General features: G+C 44.3%; 1 protein-coding gene across 4 annotated transcripts in view; it reads right to left on the reverse strand.

Annotated features, from left to right (window-relative positions):
* Positions 1-4,578, reverse strand: part of SEMA3F (semaphorin 3F) — a 152,505-nt gene extending 147,927 nt beyond the window's left edge. For 3 of the 4 annotated variants that reach the window (XM_063291990.1, XM_063291991.1, XM_063291987.1), the window contains exon 1: positions 3,421-3,693. The gene's annotated coding sequence lies outside the window, so the exon portion shown is untranslated. Of the gene's footprint in view, positions 1-3,420; positions 3,694-4,116 lie in introns of those variants that run through there. The other variant, XM_063291988.1, reaches the window with a different exon arrangement.
* Between the last annotated feature and the right edge of the window lie 17,733 nt (positions 4,579-22,311).

Here is a 22,311-nt window from a genome sequence, read left to right on the forward strand (position 1 = left end):
GATGTGTGTGTTTGTGCACCTTTGAGTCAATGTTGACTCCTGGTGACTGCCTGGACAAGTCCCTGCAGTTTTCTTAACAAGTTTTTTTTTGGAAGTGGTTTGCCATTGCCTCCTTCCTAGGGCTGAGAGAAAGTGACTGGCCCAAGGTCACCCAGCTGGCTTTGTGCCAAAGGCTGGACTAGAACTCAGGGCCTCCTGGTTTCCAGCCTGGTGCCTTAACCACTACATCCAACTGGCTCTTTTTTCTGGGTGGGGTACAAACAGTTGAAAACAATACAATACAATACAATCAGTAGAAAAAGGAAATCTCTAGGAAAAAAATAATCAATCCAACCTTCCTTAAAGGGGTCTTCCACCCACTTCATCCAAGACCTGGAAGAGCCTAGTTCTGACAGCTTGTTGAAATAGGGACAGTTGTTATCCACAGAATAAGAAGGGACTCTCTTGCCAACCTCAGGCAACTACGTGTGATTTTATTGTGTTATTCTGTGTTTTTGTTGTGTTATTCTGTCTCTGTCTTTCTCTCTCTCTCTCTCTCTGTGCGAGTATTACCTTATTACCTTGTTTTGTTCTAGAATGATTCTATTGTTTCATAAACGACTTTAAAACTTTCCATAATGAAAAGCAGCATTAAATTAGTTCAATACATAAGCAAAATTAGAAGGAAGTGGATTCATATGTAACTGAAATGGCACCATCCCTTCATAAAAGGCAGGTATCAACAGAAGGAGGGAAATCCATGGGTTTGCAGAAAAATGAAATGGAGAAAAAAAATCAGCCCAAGGAAGACTAAATACTCATTGCTGGCTGGGTGACTACTGAAAACTAATTAAAAATCATGGGGCAGTGAAGAGAGAGGAATGGCAGAGTTATTTGGGAATTCTGCCCCCCCCCCACATACTGCAAGGTCCCACTTTTCATAACTATTCACATTATCTGTCCTCTGACAATTTGCATCTGGCAGCAAATACAAAACATAAGTCTACTGAATTCTCTGACCTGTAGTGATCAATTTTCAAAAGTTACAGTATGTGTAGAAACACACTGAGAAGGAAAGTGCATTCCACAACCATCCTTGTTAGTAGCTGCTGATGGACATTTATTTGGCTTTTCCAGTTTTCTTTGGGATTCCAATTATTCCAATGGCCCTCAGAGTGGATCACAATGACTTCCACAGATATAGTATGTTGACCATAGTGAATTCCTCAAACTAACTGTACATTAAGAAGATAAGTACTTTTTTTAATTTAAGTTTGCGTGTAATATGAAAAAAAAAATCTCAGATTTCTCTTCCCGTTTGTGCCAGATGTGAGTATTGCTTGTATATGATACACTGCACCAGAGGAACTTGACAGAATAGTCTAACTTAACCAAGCTTTACATTTGCATTATAACAGACCAGTTTAAGAGTACATGAATCAAAGGGTCTCATGTGAAAGCCCCCAGAATGTTGACTGTGCAAGACAGAAAGTACATGGGAATGCATTTTTATTCAAAGCCATGTCCTGCCATACATGCAGATCCAGGAGATGCACCATCCCCCTTTCCTCATTTAAATCTCATTCATAAAAGCTGTCTAACATCCAGCTGCAGTAAGAGGAATGAGGGTACTCAGGGCAGGGACTGAGCAGGGAAACAGTCACCTGCCATGGTAGCTGGACATTTCCATTTACGTTCTAAAGGGCTGCAATATTATTTGTTGAATAACTAAGGTTTTTAACCTTGAATCAACAAGTATCCCAGTGTGTGTTTTGCAGATTATTTTAAACCGACATACATATGAAAGAAAGGACAACGGCCTTGCTCTCCGATTAAAATCAAGAACAGGAAGAAGAAACCTTAATACTGCTGGTGGTGGTTTGCTTGACAAAGAAAAGAAAAGGCATCTGAAAAGATCTAGAAGCTTGTCCACCGTTGAGTTGTTGGACTGTGGATTTCAGAACCTTTTGAAATGGTATCTGCCAGGCCCTACCTGCACTTCATTTAATTGCCAAGAAAGTCCAGCTGCTTTCCCCTTCCTTCCTTCCTTCCTTCTTTCCAAAGTTATTGTTCCCTCTCAAATCTTAATGCACGCAAAGGTAATGGGTTCGTTCATAAATGAATTAAGGAGAACTCACAAAGCTTATAGCAACCGTGTTTCTGGCGGGTCGTTTTCCGTAAGGTTCATCGGCAACACAAATTCCCTCGGTGCCCCCACCCCCACCCCCCGGGGGAAACCAGTTGCTTTCCCCTTAGCCGTGTGACAGCCGGCGGCGAGAGGAAAACCAACTCGCCCAGCAGCGGGCGCGGCGGGGCCTGCCTAGCCCGAGAGCTCAGCAGCTGGCCCGGGTCTTTCTCCAGAGCCCTCTTGGCGGGGAAGGGCGGAGTGGAGCGAGAACCGTAGCGCCAGCCCTCACTTCGGTGGGCGACGGGACGAGCGAGGCTTTGGCTCGCTCAACACCGCCGGCATCAGAAGCAGGAAGGCTGCGTGTTCTCTCGGGCCAAGAGAAACAGATGCCTCCCCCGGGTTCCCCGAGGCCTCGGCAGTGGAGAAGCCGCCTTGGCACTTCTCAGGCGAACTGAAATGGGTCTCTAACCCTCGCAGCGCACCAACCAACTTAGAGCGCGTCCGCTCTTTCCCTCCCTCGCAGCGCCCGAAGGATGCCACAGAGGGAGAGAGAAAAGAACCCTCGGGGCCGTCTCAACCTGCCCCGCTTGTTTCTCCCGAAGCCTCTTCGCCATACCCGGAACATCAGCCTTATCGCGCCTTCATCCCAGGCCTATCTATGCTCAGTGGCATCCCGCTCAGGTACACAGAACTGCCATCCAATCCTTCTCTTCGACCTCCCTCGATCCGCAGGGCCCCGCATCTCCGACTGCCGCGGGATTCGTGTCCTGGACAGGACCACGAGCGGTGAGCACACCAGCGAGGAAAGGGGCTCCGGGATGCGGCGCGGCGCCGCCACCTTCCTAAAGCACATCTATCATATGGCGGCATTTATCGGCGCCCTTTCTACCTCAGAAAACGTCCCTCGGGAGACTTAACTTTGCAGGTTAACACCGCAGCCGGCTTGGTTACACGAAGTCACGGAAACACACACGCACGCAAGCCAAGCATGCTTTCAATACAGCCCGGCGCCGAATCCCGACACTTCTTAGTCTGGAAAGGTGATACTTTCCTCAAGTCGTTTGGCTTCTTCCTCCGTTCAGCCCCTTCGCCTGTTCTGCTACTCTTCTCACCGCTTCTGGACTTTAAAGCGGTTCCTCCCGAGTTCCGTCCAAATAATCGTATGTACCCACCCACACAAACACACAGAGTAACCTTAGCAGCTGAGAGAGACACCTTGCTAGATGAAACCCTCTTTCCCCGGGGAAGGGATATCAAAGGGCTGACTTTCGCCGGCGATATTAATAAAGAGAGAGAAAGGAATCCAATCCCACCTCGGTGAAAAGCCAGTTTCGAGTGAAAGCGGTCCAGATTTCTGCCTCGGCTCCCTTCCTCCGCTACACCCCACTTTCTCGGATTTCTGCTCAACTTTCCGGGTCCAGCGGCGGTAAAACGAGGGCCAAACTAGCTGCTTCCCGCATGGGAAGAGGCCTCAGAAAGTTTGCAATTTTAAGTAGTTCTTTCCCTCCACCCCACCGGTCTCCCGCCCTCCGTTGACAATCGCTCCCTTCGCTCTCCGTGCCCAGGTTGGAGGGAGTTCCGAAAGTGGAACCTGGACGCCGCGCCGGGCGACGTCCCCTGATCGCCTCTTCCCCGCCCTTTTCGGCTCGCGCCCCCTTCCGTCCTGTACTTGGCTGAGGCGGAGAGCCGCCCAGCTGTTCTCCTGACAGAGCCGGACTCGTTCTTTTGGAGGTGCAACGGGAAAGGTGAATGCTGAAGGCGGGGGGCGGCGATTAGCGGAAAAATAAAAATCAGCTTACAAGCTTAATCCTCTCCACGGGCAGACCTACAGTACCTTTATTCTGGCTGCAAGCGGAGCGGACGCCGCCGCCGCCGCTGCCGATCCAAGACAAGTCACTTCGCCTTTCGCCGTAGGACCCGAGAAGCACTCGCTCCCATTCCGCCAGCCAAGGAGGGAGAGAGGAGCGAAGAGCCCAGCCCCTTATCGGCGCCCTGCGGGCATTTCTTACCAGCTGTCCTGGGAACGACGTCCCACCACCGCCGTCCTTCCCGCTTCCTTCGCCCGAAGGAAGGCGAGAGCTCCTGTGGCCCCGATCGAAGTGCCGCGCCTTCCGGAATTCGGGACTTGGAATTCAGGAGTTGAGCCGATCTCTCCTCTCCCAATCCATAGACGCGCTCGGCTCGCGGCTGGGCAAGTTAAGAAAAGCGGCCAAAGCGGGTGGGACTCCTACGCGCCCGAGCGGCACTCCTGACTTTTTCGCGCAGCTCCGATCGCCGCTTCTCCGAGCCGGAACGCGCGGCTGCCCCTTCGAAGTTCTTGCCGCAGGCCGATCGACAGAAGCGCACAAGCCCGCGGGGGGGGGGGGCGGAAAGGAGGGGGAAGGGAAGGAAGAAAGAATAAAAATAATGATTATGGACACTCCTGCCCACTTGGAAAGGGGGGAATAAACCGCCACCCTCCTCTACACACATATGCTTACAAATCCCCCTCTATCACATTGAACACCCAAAGCCTATTCAGTCAATTGGCTTCTACTGCCTGCGATTTGCATAGCCCCGCCCCGTTCCCACCTCCTCGGCCATTGAAGCGGGGCACGGACCCGTAGCCATTCCCCTGCCCGCCGCGCCCCCTCTTTTTCCACCTGTACCGCCCCTCCCTGCAGCTGGGTTTGGCTCGGCGAGGCGGGCGCGAGGAGCCGCGGGATTCCGGCGCGCTCTGGGTGTCAGCTAGGTGGGCTGGCAACTCTCCCGCGAGAGAGGGAATGGCTGTGCCTTCCTCCCACCCATCCTCTGCTGCCCGCTTAGGTTCAGTTCCAGCAGTCCTGCGCGACGTCTTCCATCCACGGCCCAGTTGCAAGCCACGCGATCCGGACCCTGATCCAGGCTAATAATGGAATCGCCCGTTGTCGAGCATGTACACCTCTCGCCCCTCTCCTCCCAGCTGCGCGCTTCGGGAAGCGGGGTTCTGACTTTCCTAAAAATCCAGAGGCAGCGCGCGGCGGCTGGGGGGTGGGTGGGGTAGGTGATAAATAAATAAATAAAGCGAGTCCTTTGTCTCTCTGACTGAGATATTCTGTGAAGTGCAAGGGAGTGCCTCGCGCCCCGCGGTGGCGGGGAGGGAAGCATGGTGATGGGGGCGAGAGAGAGGAGGCTGGAGAGGGCGTTGGAGGAAAGGAAGGGAAGGGAAGGAGAAGGGCAGAACGCAAAAAAGAAGAAGGAAAGAATGCCCGAGTGAGAACGAATGAATGACAGGCATGGGGGTGGGATGGGGAGAGAAAGATGGGGCCTTGCTTTTTAATATTGCAAAAATCCACCCAGGCAGATCCTTCAAGAAATACACTCCCTGCAACAAAGAAAACTCGGGCATAACTGACAGCAGGAGAGACTGTTATCTCCCCACCCCACGAACCGGGTGCCTCACTCATTTAATCTGCTCAGGCAAGCCTACTTAACTCTTTGGTGGAGAGGGGTAGAGAAGAGAGCTGCCTCTGTGCCTGCCTGGGGGGAACTATCCTGACCTTGAGATGCACACCCAGAGCTGTGGAAATGCTGCTGTTTGGGTGCTCTATTTTCCTCACATGTTGTGGAAGAAGGGTCCATTTCCAAGTCAGGACTCCAAACTAAACTTCTGCATGAAGGGGCCCCGGGTCATTTTGTCACCTGAGTCAGTAGGTAAGATGCTCCCTATTCCAGGCAGAAAAGCTGAGCGGACTGGCCATCGAATCTGAGCTTCAGCAGCAGAAGAGATGCTGCACCTGAGGGAGAAGGTTATCTTAAGAGCATAGAGGGAATGAAGGGGAAGAGGTGAGATCACGGAGGAATAGCCAGAGGCCTGGTGCTATGGCATCTCCCAGCATCATCAAACAGGTAGACAATAATCAGTGGATATTATCCTGCCCACATTCAAAACTCTGATATGGCCACATCTAGAATGCTGTATATAGTTCCAGTCACCAGATCTCTAGAGGTAATGCTAGAAAGGGTGCAGAAAAGGGCAACCAAGAAGTTTATAAACTTGTGTATGGTAAAGAAAGGACAAACAGGGAGAAGTTTTTCTCCATCTCTTGTAATGTAGAACTAGAGGCCACCCAATGAAACTTGACTAGTAGAAGATTTAAAACTGATACAAGGAAATATTTTTTCATATAGCATATTATCAACCTGTGGAATACGATGCCACAAGATATGATGCTAACTACCAGTTTGGATGGCTTCAAAAGGGGATTAGACAAATTCCTAGAGGACAAGGTTAGTTGCCTTGAAGACTGGGTACCGCCTTCAGGCCTGGGAGCAGTCTTCCTCTATATACTTGGAGGGTGGAAGCAAAAGTGGGAGAGGAGGGCTTGATCTCCTATTTGTGGACTTCCCTGATGCATCTGGTGGGCTACCATGCGAGGCAGAATGCCTGCTAGATGGCCTCGGATGATCCAGCAGGGCTATTCTCATATTGTCACTTGAGAGAACTGTCACAGTCCGTCCAATTACAGGGCCAGTCCTGACATAGTAAACAGTGGCCAGATGCAAGCTAAATAAATCTAGGTTTATTACTTTGGGGTGGGGGGTCAAAATAGAGAGGACATATGAATGAACGTATTAAGAGAGAGAGGTAAGATGTGCTGAGGAGATTTGTTACATGTTTTTTACAAACATAGATCTCCATTTAATGTTGTGTGCACACAGCAGGAGCTTCTGCAAACAATTCTTTTTTCCTGCATGAAGTGTATACAGCCTGAACATGTTCTGATCCTGAGTTCTTATGGCAAAATAGAGACTATTGTATTTAGAAGTGCCAGCTAATTTCCCAGACAGTTAAGGGATTAATGCTATGCAGTTAGTGGGCAGGACGCTGCATACAACATCCATATTAGAATAAGTCTGGGTACGGCTATAGGAATACACACACACGTAGCCCTTCCCTGTCAGTCACTCCATGGACAGAAAATGATTGACCAGTCAAAAGTTCTGCATTGAAAAAAAAAATCCACATGACAGGTTCTGGCCTAAGGCTAACTAGGAAGGATGCATAATTTTTCTGTCTCTACTCACCGTCTCCCCTCCTTCTCCTCCCTCCCTTTTCTCCCCCTATGCCTTGCACATTGCTGAATAATTCATAGGAGGCTCTTTGGCACAAGGTATCATCTTCTAGTGTATACAGTTAAGTAAAAACTGCAGAAAGTTTCAGCAGCCGCTCCGGGTGTGGGGGGTTTTCTAATGTCACCACACCGCGGAAGTGTCTTTTCAAAGTACTTTGGACGCAACCCCACACTGGTGAGGCTTACGATCACCATCACATCTCACAGAAGATGAATTCTGTGTCAGATCTTTAGAGCACAGATCTATTCAACCGGTGTCCTTTCCAGCACCTGGTTCAACTGTTACAACAGGTGCTCTTGTCTTGCTCAGCAGCCAATTCACTACCCAATGGAATCAGTGTAACAGGGTTTTAAAAGTAGACATGCCAATTTACAGGCCAATGCCTGCAATGTCTATGTTACTGCTATACCTAATACAGTAGATGCTAACAAAAAGCAGTGAGTTTAAAGAAGTCAATTCTCCCTTCCTAAGTGTAAATAGCCACAAACAAACTCGGTTACTAGCACTACTTATAGCATAGATTTCTGCCTCCTGCAACTACCCATAGTAAAGGGTAATAACATAATAAAATGCACATTATCATTTATTCACTTTGGGATTATTGAATGGTACAAGAAGGTATAGTATTATTTTTCATTCACTCTGTTGATGGATTATGTGGAATCATATTTCTTTATATATTCCTAGCATTTCAGTTGTGATGCTTGTCTGCCATGTATGCTATGAGCTAACCTAGAATTTGTTAAACAGTATAGCATACAATTCATTTGTTAAATTTTAGAAAATAAAATAACACACCATTGTGAATATTTCTTTCTTTCTTTTTATTCCCACTGCAGGATCACACCAAGATCGTAGTTGGCAAAAATAAACAAATCTTGACTTACCTCTGTCCACAATTAAAAATGCACTATTGATTAAAAGTGATGTGCATTCCATGTAAGCATATTCAAAACATAAACCCCAATAAATTCACTGTGATTTTTCCTAGACGCAGCTTACCTGTGCAATCCTTTAGATGTGCTGACTTGGAAGCAATCTGAAGGAGTTACTCCCAGTTAAGTATGCATGTTATGGAAATGTTGCATGATTTATAATATCCTTTGATCAAGACCCACTATTCAGTTAATGTTTTTCCATTCTTGTGCACTTTTATATGTTTATATAGAAGGTTGTTCATATTTCTGTTAAAAACATTCAACACTGAGCTGAATGTTTTGAAAATAAAAACTGTTAGAAAAATGAGAGGACTACTAAGGTTTCAGCAGAAGAGCTGTAGCATACTTATGTTGTGAAAATGCATGCAGTTTGTCCATGAAAGAAGAGGAGGCCAAGAAGAGGATATGGACTGTCAGACTGTAGGCGCTCATGTCAAAGACCAATATGATTAAGGAAATCTTCATTGTTTAGTCTATTTGGTTGATTTCAGAGAAATTTTTCTCTGTTTTTCTTGAGGATAATGCACAAATGTATTATCTTAAGTATCATCTTAGAAGAGGCATTCTCATTTTTGTCAGAGAAAAGGGGAAATGCAGCTTTGAAAATGTTGTGTGTTACTTGATAGATATTAAACAATTATTATTATTAATCTGATTAATTAAAGAATTTTGACCCTAGCCCTGCAGCTACGGAACAGCATTTCCCAGACTTAAGGGACATTTTAAGGGAACTGGATCTCTCCTGCCCCTGCAAATGAATTTGATCTTCCTTCAGAAATTTTGTATCATTTTTAGCCCCCAGCTGCAAAAATGAAATCCCGTTCCTTCCTTTGGGAGTTGAATAGCCTTTCCAATACACCTTGTGCTTATTATTATTTATGATTAATATTCATTGAACTTACATTTTTCTGAGCACAAACAGTAGTTTACACAAGAGTCTCCCATAATTTTAATTCTGCATCAGCCCTGTAGAGAGGTTGAACTAAGAGACAGTAATTGGCCCAAGGACACCCCAGGAGCTCCTTGGTCAAGTGGGGACTTGAATTTGGATCTGCCAATCCAGGGTTAACTCTTTACCACTACACCATCATAGATTTTGTTAGTTTTACAACACAGGTACATAACTTGTAGTTGGAGCCTAAGCAGTCTGGTGAGAGGAGACTGGCTTAAGGCATAGTATGGCTGGTGGATGGGGGATGAGGAGAAGGGGCCCTTGATTAACTAGAGGTGCTGAGTGCTAATACTGCAGACGCACCTCAGGTATCTAGGAGCCTGCTGGGAATTGTATGTTGTATGTGAGGTGGGGGGTGTGGGCCTGGGCATGGAGCTTGATAGACAGGGGAGGGGGAAAGGCTCTGGAGGGATGAGGGCAGGCTATAACATCCCAGTAATGATGGGTAGAGGGAGATATGGTGGGAGACAAGGGGCAAGGTTTTTACATGGAAGGGGCCACAGGTATATTGTTCCTGTGGCATGTTCCAGCCCCATGAGCTCACTCCCGGGCCCTGGTTGGCAGACTTTCAAGGCCCTGGGCTGTCAGCTGTTGCTACTAAATGCCAGGTCAGTTTGTAATAAGGCCACCCTCATCCATGATTTGATCGTGGATGAGAAAGCTGACCTGGCTTGTAGTACGGAGACCTGGCTGGGAGAGGAAGGGGGAGTACCCCTTTCTGAGATGCGCCCAGCTGGTTTCCGGGTGTGGCATGAGCCGAGACCCCAGGGTAGGGGCGGTGGGGTGGCAGTGGTCATCTGAGACACTTGGGAGGCATCCAGGGGCGCTGCTCCACAGATTGCCGGGTGTGAGACCCTGTTTGTTAAGTTGGGCTCTAGGGATCAGTTGGGGGGGTTGCTAGCATACCAGCCTCCCTGCTGCGTAGCAACCTCCCTGCCTGAGCTCCTTGACTCCGTAACCAGGCTGGCAGTGGAGTTCCCCAGGTTTATGGTCTTGGGGGATTTCAACTTGCCTTCCTTGGGGGTGAGGTCAGAAGTAGCTCGGGAGTTCATGGTTACCGTGACAGCCATGGGCCTGTCCCAAGTAATCCAGGGCCATAATGGTGGTCATTCGCCTGACCTAGTTTTTCTGTCGGAGCAGTGGCAGAGTGCTCTGAAATTGGGGGAGGTTTTGGTTTCTCCCCTGTCATGGTCAGACCACTTCCTGGTGAGCCTCCAGTTCTCTGGCACCACCACCCCTCCTCAGGGAGGCTGGACCTGTTAGATCGGCCCACTCCAGGTGACTGATGGACCCAGTAGGGTTTCAGAGGGAGCTTGAGGTTGTTCCGGGAAGTCTGCTGCACGGTCCAACTGAAGCTTTGGTGGCCGCGTGGAATGAGAGAGTGGCCATGGCTTTGGATTGGATCGCGCCTGAGCGGCCTCTCCGTGCCCATGGCTCCCGCTGCTCCCCATGGTTTACAGAGGAGCTGAGGAGGCTTAAGAGGGCTAAGAGACGCCTAGAGCACTGCTCATAGAAGACAGGAAGCAAAGATGATCGAACACAAGCTAGAGCTGCTGTTATAGCCTACCTCGTGGCGGTAAGGGCAGCGAAACATGGTTATTTCTCCAGCCTTATTGCATCTGCAGATAGCTGTCCAGTGGCCCTGTTTCGGGTGACCCGGACTCTCCTTGGAGGGAGTGATTCGGGGATCTACCTTCAGGGCCATTGTGAGGAATATGCTGAGCATCTGGCAGGTAAAGTCGCTCGCATCCACTCCTTGTTGGACTCCAGCCTTAAGGTAGGGCCAGTGGAGGCTGCGGGGGCTAAGTCTGGCATGGTTATCCGGGGGGAGTTTGATCTGGTTGTACCTGAGGAAGTGGACAGGGCCCTCGCAGCTGCTAGTTCAGCCACTTCTGCATTGGATCCGTGCCCCTCCTGGTTGGTCAAGGCTGCCCAGGAGGAGGCACATGATTGGGTCTGGGAGTGTCCTAACAGCCAGGAACCACGCTGAGACAAGGAATAGGTCTCTAGTACTTTATTACTGCTACATTAGACAGAAAATCCTAACAAACTGAAGAAGTGTGGGAAAACCCAGACAGATAAACCCCAAAAGTCAAGGCGGGTCTGTTCTGTGTCTCTTTGAATGGCTGCTTAACTCCTCAGTACTACGCATGCGTTTCCCCCCTGGATAGGGGCCCCCTCCTGCTCACCATCAGTACTCATGACAGGGAGTTAGTTAATTCCTCCTTGAGAGAGGGGGTGCTCCCGCCGGCTCTTAAGGAGGCGGTGGTGCATCCTCTCCTCAAGAGGCCATCGCTTGACCCCACCAACTTGGATAATTTTCGTCCAGTCTCCAATCTCCCCTTTCTGGGGAAGGTTGTGGAGAGAGTGGTCACGTGGCAGCTGCAGAGGACACTGGATGAAGCGGATTATCTGGACCCTTTTCAGTCAGGGTTCAGGCTGGGTTATGGAACTGAGACGGCATTGATTGCACTCTTAGATGACCTCTGGAGGGAGCGGGATGGGGGCAGTGTGACCATCCTTGCTCTTCTTGACCTCTCAGCGGCCTTCGATACCATCGATCATGGTATCCTTTTGGACCGGCTTCAGGAGTTGGGGGTGGGTGGCACAGTGTTGTGCTGGTTCTCCTCCTTCCTCTGGGGTTGGTTCCAGTCAGTGTTGATGGGGGGGAGAAGTCCAGCCCACGTCCCCTACTTTGTGGGGTGCCTCAGGGCTCAGTTCTCTCCCCTCTCCTATTTAACATCTACATGAGGCCATTGGAGGAGGTGATCTGACAGTTTGGGGTGAGGTATCATCAATATGCTGATGATACCCAGCTTTATATCTCCACCCCTGGCCGCCTGAGTGATGCCGTGGATGTCCTGATCCAGTGCCTGGAGGCTGTAAGGGCCTGGATGTGGTGCAACGGGCTTTAGCTCATCCCAAGCAAGGCTGAGTGGCTTTGGATTTGTGGGCCTTCTGGTGACAAGGTTTTTCCATCATTGGTCTTCGTGGGGTTGCACTGCCCCAGACGGACCCGGTGTGCAATCTGGGGGTCCTCGTAGACTCATGGCTCCTGCTTGAAGAGCAGGTGGCAGCCGTGGCTAGGAGGGCCTTCCCACACCTTCGGGTTGTGCGCCAGTTGCGCCCATTCCTGGACTGGGAGGCTCTACTCACTGTCACTGTTGTTTGGATTACTGCAATGGCTCTACATGGGGCTGCCCTTGAAGAGCATTCGGAAGCTTCAGCTGGTACAGAATGCAGCTGCACGGGTAGTAAGTGGAGTCGGATATTTGACACATGTAACACTGCTGCTACGGGAGCTGCATTGGTTGCCGGTGTGCTTCCGGGTGCAATTCAAGGTGCTGGTTATCACCTTTAAAGCCCTTCATGGCTCAGGACTGGGTTACCTAAGGGACCACCTTCTCCCAGTTGTTTCTACCCATCCAATTCGATCTGGTAGATTGGGCATGCTACGGATCCCGTTGGCCAAAGAATGTCGGTTGACGGGGACTAGAAGGCGTGGCTTTTCAGCCGTAGCACCTGCCCTCTGGAATATTCTTCTCTCTGAGATCAGGATGTCCCCAACCCTGTTGGCCTTTCGTAAGGCTGTGAAGATCTGCTTATGTGCCCGTGCCTGGGGCCCCAAGTGTGGTAATGGTCCTGTTTCTTGGTTGTATTGGCATCTTACATTGTTTACTTGGCAGCCATGTATATTTATTTTTTATTGTAATAGTTTTAATTGTAATAGTTTTATTGTTTTATGGTTTTTATTGTTGTGAGCTGCCCAGAGTCACTGGTTGAGCTGGGTGGCTATAGAAATTGAATAAATAAATAAATAAATAAATAAATAAATAACTTGCACTATGCATAGAACACATCCTATTTTATAGCAAAGATGCATATCTTTAGAGATGCAGAACATACCTCTAACCTTCATTGTAATATATATAGTAATGTAACATTATGTGATATCTATCTATCTATCTATCTATCTATCTATCTATCTATCTATCTATCTATCTATCTATCATCTATCTATCCATCCATCCTGAACAAGGTTAAAAGTTGTTCATTTTTAAAAAAAAATAATGCTGGAAACACTGACTGTTATCCTCAGAAAATGCTTTTATTGCAAAGGAAGGGCAACGGCTCTGCCACCTAGCTCAATGCTTTCTGCGGACGGAATTTTCTCATGAACTGAACTGGTGACCTTTGGCAGGCGATGCCTGCATGCTGCCATTTAACTACAGCACTTCCCAAACTGGCCCCTTTCAGGACGAGATAAAAACCTATTCATCTGCCTGTTGTATTTGTTATGTGGTATTTGTCTTACTGGCTGTGGTTTTATATGTATGTGAGGGGTTTTTTCTAGGTCTGCTTTTATTTCATATGGACTCTGAAGAAGCAGGATAGGAAGCGTTTTGATGCTTTTGAACTCTGGTGTCGGAGGAGGCTCCTGAGAATACCATGGACAGCCAAGAAAACAAACCTCATCAAACTCATTGAGCTCATCAAACAAATCAGCCCAGAGTTCTCACTCATGGCACAAATGACCAGGCTAAAATTATCCTACTTTGGACACATTGTGCAGAGATCCAGCTCTCTGGAAAAGTCTCTAATGCTGGGAAAGGTGGAAGGAAAGAGAAGAAGGGGATGTACAGCAGCAAGGTGGATGGACTTGGGAACAGCAGCAATGAGTGCACCATTGGAAGACCTGAAACACCAGGTTAGGGATAGATTGTCATGGAGAAAAGCTGTGTGGTCACTAGGAGTAAAAAAATGACTTAATGGCACATAAAAATAAAAATATTATTTCATAATGGTCCAATATCTTGATATTTTAACACTGATGACCATTGCTTTTATTTGTTGCTTTTATTTGTTTGCTGCTTTAACCATCTTTCAAAGTTTGAGATCAAGCTATAAATGTATCAGGTATAGGGTATGAATCCTTTGATTGCCTTGATGTGAAAAATAGGCAACATTTTTTGAGGAGTATGCTCCATGTTAGTTATCTTTCATCCTGATTAGTCCAAAAGAGCCAAGAGTCTGTGGTATGACATTTTATGAAGCATACCTTTTCTAGAAAAGCTGTACTTTATCAAATAAATGAATAGTCTACCTAACTCAATAACTACCTGTAATCCGAATCTGACTGGATTTTGCCTTTATTTGTGCACTGCATCTACAGCTCTCCCTTGCTTTGCTATTTAGCCCAATTTTGTAAAAAATATACAGTATATCCCAATCAAATTTGTCATCATATTTTCTCTGTTCTCAGAACATATATACTGAGTCATCACGTCATACAACTGATGAAGTGGGTGATGACCAAAAAGAGAAAAACTTAAACCACAGTAATTGTTTTAGCCTTCACAGCACCACAATTTTCTTTGTTGTTTTGGCTACAACTGACTAACATGGCTATTCCAGAATCCAAAATAACTTTGCAGTCAAGGACAAAGAGAGTACAGTCAGGATAGCAGTCTCTAAAATGCATTTTTACTGTGGACCACAATCCGCTGCGTCTCTTCTCAAACACTGTGTTCAATTTAAAACAGTCTCTTTCATGGTAACATCCAGTGACCATTTTTCACAATCCATGCCAGCTGCCCAGGGTTATGTATAAGATTGGCAGCCATATAAGTCTTAAACCTATTAGCTAACTAGCTAGCTAATTAAATCTAACATTTTAAGATGAACTTTGGAAGACTATGTGCAGCACATATTGAACAAATAAAGCAATGCTTTAAACATGCAAAAAAGGAGGCCATCCTTACACCTTTTTACTCATGGAGTTCAACAGACAATTTACTCCCAAAGATACACAGAGTTGCAGTTACATGCCATAAGCCTATGCAGAGACGTTAACCTCCAGAGGCATCCACAGATCCAGTACTGCCTCTTTCATACATGTGTATGACCTTCATGGTGCATGGACAGAAAGGGCACTGCTTGCAGCATGATGGGGCAAAACTGCTTTTGTCATTTATTCCAACTTTCCCACCCCTACCCTGCCCCATGGAAGCCTCTCCCCCTTTTTGTTCAAAGCAGAGGAAAGTCTTAGCTTTTCTGAATGAGTATTTGGTTTTAAAAAGGGTTTCAGGAGTTATAAGGTTTGCTTAGCATATATTTCTCTTAGTTACCCCTAGCCGCGTCACTGTCTTAGTGTAAATAAGCTTAAGAATTTCGATGGACAACTGTTGGGCAACCTGCTTCTGATGTTTTTCTTGTTAGAATCACAGAATGTAGAAACTGGCGCAACAAACCACAAACAGTGGGAGGTTTAGGGGCTGAACGTGCACCACGCTGATGGCTCAACAGATGTCTATACTACATCAACAGATGCAGGTAATCTGTTGAATGCCATTTGTTATGAGGATTGCAATTATTGCTCATGAATGAGGAATTCCCAGTAAATGCGGTCATAAGTTTACACTGATAAAGTCTCTATCCTTTGTACACAGTGTTTGTCAATACAGCCAGTTGGAAGGGGTGAGAGTTAGTTCTTACAAGGTCAGAAGAAAACAACTTGATATCTGATCTGTCTGTTATCAAAACATGAGACAGCTGGAAACCAGCCTCTTGCCTGAAAGAGAGTGCTGTCCAGTACCTTGTAAAGGCATAAGAATTTGAACACAGATTTCACTATAAATAGTACTCACATTTGATATACAGTAGCCATTGGAATTTTAAAAAAGGCTAAGAAGCCATTACAAATTAAAATAAGTCTACTTATCAGTAATTCTTGGATTCTTGTGTATCTGTTGTTTTGCCTCCTACTCAGTCTACCAGGAGACACCTGACAGCGTGTGGCCTTCAAACTGGCCTCTCTGGGATCAACCACAGCACTGGGAGGGTATCAAGATGATGTTGAACTTCTATATCTAAAGGGTCCTCCAGCTTGTTGCTGAAGGGTTATATGAACCTCATTTATATGCTTTGCACTGGATATCCACACAGTGACAAGATTTTTGGTAGCTTCATTTTTATATTGTGGAATTTAACATTTTTAATCAATAATGGTATGGGCTAATCTTTATAGACATCTGCTCATTATCAAAGTGACCACCATAAATTATATGCTATTGTGCATTTTTGCTAATATAAGAGATTCATGAATACTACCTTGCAAAGAAAGAAAAATAATTGCATTCTACATTTAGTAGAGTTGTATGTTTTGAACCAACACTATAATACGTATGGGACACAAATATAGGACCTTTTAATTAAAAATACATTAAATTAGATTCAAACTGTTGATTCAATTCAGGGAAAAAAGAACTGTGAATCCATGTAAGTCAATTCAAATCAATTAAATATAACAATTCAAATCAATCTGATTATTTGGTTCCATAAATTGATTAGTTGCAGAGATTCAGTTGAACTGAATCTCCAAATCAATTGTTCCAGTGCTAGCAACTGCAAATTATTGATTTTGTTTTCCAGGCATACTCATGGTTTGGAAAAAAATTCTAGAACTGGTCCATTAATAAATATCCATAAAATATAAGTAATATTGAGACTATAATGCACTAATATAGTGAATTTCTATAAAAATTAATACAATCGAACTTTCTTTGTTTAATAAAAATATAGGAAAGGCAAGTTTTTTCACACTTCTTCTTAAAAAAAAAGTTGAAGAACCTGAAAATGGAAAGACCCACAGTATCCTTCACTTGTATGAAGGAGATGAACAAACTATTTGATCATGTCAACTTTTTGGGAGGAGACATAGCCTCAGCAAACATACAGGACAGTCTTTTCATAATAAAGAATATCTACCTATCATCTTTAAGTTTACCTATAAAAAGGAAGGAAGGTTTCAGCCTTACCAGATAGACCAGACAGGAAACATGACCAGATAATCTAATTCTACTTTTTTATAAAGCTACATTAACAGACTCTTGCAAGTCTGAAAATACAATTCTTCCACCATCTCCCTTACAGCCTCAAAAATTAGGAAGGGTCCCTTCTGAGCCTCTTGCAGCTGTGGACTATGCTGTCTCTTATCTGACCATTCCCTAGGCAGCATCTCTGGGCCCAGTCTCTCAAGGTCATTCCCACATACCATTAAGGAAGGGAGGGAGGGAAGGAGGGAAGGAAATATTTCAGTAGAAGACAATTCCAAAATTTCAGACTGTCATACAAGGTAAAACTTAGACTACTAGCACTATTATTTTGTATAATAAGTAAAATACAATCATTAATACTAACCCAGAAAATAGTTATTGATTATTCTTTTGCTTTCAGGATATAAACATTCCATAATAATTAGTAATTAATTCTATTAAAAATTAATTTGGACCAGGATTATTTTAATACATGTGATCTAAATAATTCTGTATGCTGTATCTAGAAGAAGAAAAAAAGCATACATGATGAAATCAAGCTGCAGGCAAACAACCAACCCAAATTACTTAATTATATTTGCTTTCCAGAGACTGTACTACATTTTGTGAAGGAAAACAGTGTTGGGAGAAGCGAAATAAGCTATTTCTAACAAAATGCAAGCAAGCATGAAAAAGATACTTTTTTATATTTAGCTTTTTCAAGAGAGAAAAAAACTAAATGGTATCTGACAGTCACATAAGTTAAAATATTTAAAATTATGCATATGAAGTATAACAATATGTTAGGTTTCAAATCTCATACATTTTCAGAACATGTTTGAAATAATGTCAATGGCATTATTAGACCATTACTCTCTGTATATGCTCATTAAGTCCTTGTTTTCATACTTCTGTCTCTTTTTCTTTTCATTTACTCTCCTTTCCTGAAAGAATAGAACTCTGCAAAGTGAACCTTCTAATGTCATAACAAAAACAGCAATTATTATTTTCCATACAAAATACCCTTTGATTCACAATTGCACTCAATCACAGTCTTAATTATGTTGTAAACTATAGTTGTCTCATTCATAAAAATCATGCATACACATTCTCATTTAAGTAACATTCATAACTTTGTTTTTCCTCTGGAGAAAAGAAGACAAAGTATTGTTGCTGTAGAATTATTACTGTTCCCACATGACATTTGTGGGAAATGATACTAAGCAGAACCTTTACCCAAACAGCTGTAGGCTGTTTACCCAAGGCCTTAAAATCCAATCCCACATTATTTAACACTCTTCAAAACCTAGCAGAAAGGACTCTCTAGATCACCAGTTCATTCCCTTCCTGGGCCAATAAACCCTGAACTGATATGCTCTTTCTTCTTTTCTTGCATCTGGGCTGTTAGGGTTGAGTTTGAGGGACAAGGAAAAGGGTTAGAACTGCAAAGGGGAAGAGGGGAAGATTTTACACTATGATGAATGAGATGAATATCCCTTCCCTGTAAGGCAATAGGACATCTTAGACATTTTCCCAAGCCTATCTAGTTAGAGTATCTTTTGGAGGATCCCACAACTATCATTGTTTGTTTTTTTTAATATCCACATACTGGAACTAATCTGAAACTTTTATACTGTGTGTGTGTGAAAATGTTCTGTCCCAGAGTTTTCCAACTCAAAAAGAGATTGTTTCAATTGTCCTGGAATGGTCTGAGCTTGAAATGGATCATTCTAAGAGTTTCACAAGTGTTCTGACCTTAGTCTAGGCCATCCTGATTCTGGAAGGAATTCTTCCAAAGGTCCTAGAAGTGGTCCTACTCCAAAACAGCTATTTCTGGAACATTCTTCTTCAGAAGTGTGATGATTTTCCACATCCTATTTTGTACTAGGTATACCATCCTTCAAAAATATTCTGAAAATGTTATCACATTAGCTTCTTCTTCATATTTTGTCATTTTACTGATTTCATAAGTTTGAAGATACAGATCAATCCTGAGCTCATGGTACTGAAAAGAAAAAAAAATGCCAGGTTTTGACACCCCAAGGCTACTTCTGCACATTGTTGTGTGTGCATGTGTGTGTTCAAGTCAGTGTTGGCTCCAGGTGAGTGCCTGGACAAGTCCCTGCAGTTTTCTTGACAAGATTTCAGAGGTGGTTTGCCATTGCCTGCTTCCTAGGGCTGAGACAGGCCCAAGGTCACCCACCTGGCTTTTTGCCTAAGACAGGACTAGACCTCACAATCTCCTGGTGTAATGATTGCCTATCCTAAAACACCATCAGACTTATGAATAGGTTCATAAAGATATCTGATTTATTAAAGAATAGTATGCAGGATCACAAAGAAAGCTGAGAATGGAAAAAGTGCACCAAATGCAAACTAAAAACCCTCCGTGCAAGTGAGATCCCTCCACCCGTAGAATCCTCCCAGGCTCACAATCCCAGGTGCTCCTAATGGCTTCTGATGGTCTGCGGGAAAAGTCCTTGAGCAGAGCACATAACCCAAACACATTCCATTGAAATGAACACAGATACAGAGCTTGGCACAAGGTTTCACAGCAGCTCCCTCCCAACAGAAACGCGCGTCAGCGCCATGGCATGTGAACCGTTACGATGTACAGTGCACATTGAAACAGTGAACATGACACCTGGTTTCTAGTCCAGTGCCTTAACCACTCCACCAAACTGGCTCTCTTCTGTACATTCAGCAAACCATTAATAAGTCTTCCCACTATGTTCCAAACTCAAAGTAAAACAAATTGCATTAATCCTACAACCACAGCCACTGCACCCAAAACCTGAGACACTGAGTCTACACCAACCCAATTGTCTTTGCTATCTACTGCAGGCAAGACTTTTCAACAATGGACTCAATTCCCATTTATTTGTTTATATATCAAATTTATATGGCCGCCCATCTCACACAAAGTGACTCTGGATGGTGTACACTGAATCTTTGTGTTTCACTTCCCTAGACTGGCAAATATAGAAATCCTGCCAGTCTTCCAGAGGTTTCCTCTTATTAATATTAATATAGCTATCATTTTTCAGTAACAACAACAGCAATAGAATATACATTTGATTAGGACCATATTTTTTGTCTCTTCCTGTAAAAAGTAGAGTATAAGATCCCACTAAACGCCATTGGAACGTAACCCAGTCTCCTTATATGAAGCAGGGGGACACTGCCCTAATACACCATAACCATCAGGGATGCTTGTGTTGGGGCTTTGACTGCATGGCTGCTGCTGCTACCATCTTGGCATCTCTGCCTCTGTGGATGTCCTGGACCTGCAGCTTTCTCCTGTAACTCTCTTAGTGCACACAGAATGATCGGCAGTCTGCTAGTTCTGTCCTATCTATTTTCTTTTTATCAACTGTCATTTTGCCACCTTCTCAGCTTCTTCTTTGTCAGATCGTTTGTCTGTTTTTGAAGACTTCCTGCTTTTTCACCATATATTAAAGTAACTACTCCTGTCTCAAATTGTCAACATTCATTTGAATAATCTGTGTATGCAAAGTATGATTTTGGATTATTAATGGCTCATTGTTTGTATTATTGATACATATATTTTTTTCTAATAACTATTTCAAAGTATTTTATCTTCTGTAGTGTCCCTTAAAGTTGTATTGATCCAATCATTACTTATTGCTTTGGCCTGTAAGCTTCTGGCTAGTATGAATGACCCTTGAAGCATACAACCAGTTTTCTTTCAGTCTGAAACACACAAACCCTCTGTACTCGCTGCATGAATTCTGCTCTTTTTCTTGACCTACATTAAAAAGGGGTTGTCTGATGCTTTGGCCAATATTTACCTTAATTCAAACATGATAGCCATCTCTTTATTTTAATATCCAAAATCTCAGTCACCAATATATGTTCCTCTTGCCAGTTGGGTCACATCCTATGCTTACAGTGCAAAGACAAACTTTGTCAACAAATGCAAAGTTTCAAAAATTGCGTAAACAAGCACTCAACTTACTCACCCTAATCACACTAAACTCATTTGTCTTTTTATTCTTGGCAACCAGCTGGATCACTTATGATTCCATAATCAGAAAAGTGTGAATCATCCAGCTACCAGGCACTCATTTAAAATTATATCCCCAGAGATCTCATCTTTCATATAGTAGGCTAAGATTTCCCAAAACTTATCTAAACCCTCCACAACCTAGTATACCTCAATGTAACTTGATTTTTCACAGACTGACTCCCCAAATCCCAGGTTCCTGAACAAATGTAGGTTACCCAACCCTCCTACAAGAAAATCCCTCTGCCAACATCAAATTGTACTGCTTAACTGGAACATGACAAAATAAATACAGCACAGCTTGTTGAAGGGTCTTGAAAAATCTGCATTATACTCATCAACAGTTATTTCCATATGGTTGATTGATTAAGTGCCATCTAGTTGGTACTGACTCTTAGAGACCCCATAGATAGATCTGCTCCAGAATAATCTCTCCCCAACCTGACCTTCAGGTCTCCCAACAGTGCACCCATCACTGATGTAATTGAGGCAATCCACTTGATGCTGCTCACCCTCTTCTTTTTCCTTCTACTTTTTGCAGCATTATTGACTTTTCAAGGGAATAGGATCTTCAGATAATGTGTCATAAATATGAGGCTGGTCATTTGTGCTTCGAGTAAGAACTCTGGAGGGATTTCCTCTGTGATCCATTTATTTGGTTTGTTGGCTATCCAGGGTATTGTCAAGAGCCTTCTCCAACACCAAAGTTCAAAAGTGTCAATACTTTTTCTGTCTCACTCCTTCAAATCCAACATTCACTTCCATAGAATGTCACAGGGAAAGCCACTGACTATTGACATATCAGGGCATGTGAATATCTTTTCCAAAGCCTTCATTTCCTACCATACCAAGTGCTTGACTGTGGCATACTTCTTGACTGTTGACTCCTTTTCTGGTGATAGTTGATCCTAAAAGGCAGAAGTTTTCCACCATTCCGTGTCTTCTTGTCATTTCTAAGGCTGGTTGCTGTACTTGCTGTCATTAGTCTGGTCTTCTTTGTATTTAATGATAGTCCCATTTTTTTCACTGTGTTGTTCAACTTTTATTAGTAAAGTTTGCAGATCATTTGCACTTTCAGCTACCAGAGAGGTGTCATCAACATGTTATTGATATTTCTTCCTCCAGTTTTAAAACCACACTCATCTTCTTTCACTCTGACTTCCCTCAATATATATTCAAGCTTATAGACTGAATAAATAAGAGGGGAGTATACAGTCTTGTCTCATTCCTTTACCAACCTTGAGCCAGTCTGTTTTTCCATGTTCCATCTGGACTGTTGTTTCCTGTGTTATGTTTAGATTTCACATGAGGACAGTGAGATGTTCTGGGATATCTAAGGGCATTCTACAACCTGACATGATCAACACAATTGAAGGCCT

This window comes from Candoia aspera, chromosome 2 (assembly GCF_035149785.1).
Source record: "Candoia aspera isolate rCanAsp1 chromosome 2, rCanAsp1.hap2, whole genome shotgun sequence".
In the NCBI taxonomy this organism is placed as follows: Eukaryota; Metazoa; Chordata; class Lepidosauria; order Squamata; family Boidae; genus Candoia; species Candoia aspera.